Raw genomic sequence first — 2,451 nt, forward strand, 5'->3', positions numbered from 1 at the left:
GAGTGTGCTTAAGAACTGATGAGCGGATATTTTATACGCTTTTGGGGTTAATTTCATATAGTTTTGAGTATGTTCTAGTTAGTTTTAGATCTATTTTCATTAGTTTTTATGAAAAATTCATATTTCTGGACTTTACTATGAGTTATGTGTTTTTCTGTAATTTCAGGTATTTTTCTGGCTGAAATTGAAGGAGCTGAGCAAAAATCTGATTCAGGCTGAAAAAGGACTGCTGATACTGTTGGATTCTGACCTCCCTGCACTCAAAGTGGATTTCTGGAGCTACAGAACTCGAAATGGCATGCTTCCAATTGCGTTGGAAAGTAGACATCCAGGGCTTTCTGGCATTATATAATAGTCCATACTTTGCATAAGAATAGATGACGTAAACTGGCGTTCAACGCCAGTTCTCTGCCCAATTCTGGCGTCCAGCGCCAGAAAAGGATCAAAAGCTAGAGTTGAACGCCCAAACTGGCACAAAAACTGGCGTTCAACTCCACAAATGGCCTCTGCACGTGACTTGCTTAAATCTCAGCCCCAGCACACACCAAGTGGGCCCCAGAAGTGGATCTCTGCATCACCCATCATAGTCTACTCATTTTTTGTAAACCTAGGCTACTAGTTTAGTATTTAAACAACTTTTAGAGACTTATTTTGTATCTCGTGACATTTTAGATCTGAACTTTGTACTCTTTGACGGCATGAGTCTCTAAACTCCATTGTTGGGGGTGAGGAGCTCTGCTGTGTCTCGATGGATTAATGCAAATATTTCTGTTTTCTATTCAAACACGCTTGTTCCTATCTAAGATGTTCATTCGCGCTTAACTGTGATGAAGGTGATGATTCGTGACACTCATCACCATCCTCAACCCATGAATGTGTGCCTGACAACCACCTCCATTCTATATCAGATTGAATGAGTATCTCTTAGATCTCTTAATCAGAATCTTCGTGGTATAAGCTAGAATTGATGGCGGCATTCATGAGAATCCGGAAAGTCTAAACCTTGTCTGTGGTATTCCGAGTAGGATTCAAGAATTGAATGACTGTGACGAGCTTCAAACTCCTGAAGGCTGGGCGCTAGCGACAGACGCAAAAGGATAGTAAATCCTATTCCAACCGGATCGAGAACCAACCGGTGATTAGCCGTGCTGTGACAGAGAGCGTGAGCGTATTTTTCACTGGAAGGATGGAAGGTAGCCATTGACAACGGTGATCCACCAACACACAGCTTGCCATAGGAGGACGTGCGTACGTGAACAAGAAGACAGAGGAAAGCAGAGATTCAGAAGACAAAGCATCTCCAAAACTCCAACATATTCTGCATTACTGCACAACAAGTAACCTTTAATCCATGCTCTCTTGTTTATTTGTAATTCAACTGATAAACATAATTGACTTCCTGACTAAGATTTACAAGATAACCATAGATTGCTTCAAACCAACAATCTCCGTGGGATTCGACCCTTACTCACGTGAGGTATTACTTGGACGATCCAGTGCACTTGCAGGTCAGTGGTACGAGTTATGAAAAGTGTGATTCACAATTTGTGCACCAAGTTTTTGGCGCCGTTGCCGGGGATTGTGCATTTTTGAACAACTGACGGTTTATTTTGTTGCTTAGATTAGGAAAAATTTTCTTTTTGGTTTAGAGTCTCTTATTATTGTTCTTGGTCAAAAATATCCTTCTTTAAAACAAGTGTTACATTTTACTGCCCAATTGGCTAGAGCGTTAGTCTAAGCCCGTGGCAGTTTGGTACACTCTTTTTAAAATCTTTTTCAAAAATAATAATTTCTCTATTAAATCATGTGCCAAACTTTAAGTTTGGTGTTTTCTTGTTGATTTTTCTTTGTTTTTCGAAAATTTATTTTGGTTTTCTAAAAATTTTAAGTTTGGTGTTTTTCCAAAGTGTTCTTAAGTTTTCCTTGTGTCTTGATCTTAAAATTTTTAAGTTTGGTGTTCCTTGGTGTTTTTCCCCCCCAAAAATTTTCGAAAATAAGGAACCTCAGATCTAAAAATTTTAAATCCTGTGTTATCTTATTATTTTTTCTCTCTCCTTTAAAAAATTCAGATTTTTATTTCAAAATTTAAAACCTTTTTCAAAAATCATCATATCTTTTTCAAAATCTCCTAACCACTCTCTTTCTCCTCACTTTTTCGAAAATCTTTTACTCATTTTTATTTATTTTATTTTGATTTATTTTATTTTCGAAATAAATTAATAAATAAATAAATAAAAATATTTTTTCTATTTTACATCATCTCCCTTTCTCCATCATGGACCTAAGCGGAAATGAACAGTCCAGGAGGACTCTGGGGTCATATTCTAACCCCTCTACTGCTTCATATGGGAGTAGTATCTGCATACCCTCCATTGGAGTCAGTAGCTTTGAGTTGAATCCTCAGCTCATTATCATGGTGCAACAAAGTTGCCAGTATTCCGGTCTTCCACA

Source organism: Arachis hypogaea, chromosome 13 (genome assembly GCF_003086295.3).
Source record: "Arachis hypogaea cultivar Tifrunner chromosome 13, arahy.Tifrunner.gnm2.J5K5, whole genome shotgun sequence".
Taxonomy (NCBI): Eukaryota; Viridiplantae; Streptophyta; class Magnoliopsida; order Fabales; family Fabaceae; genus Arachis; species Arachis hypogaea.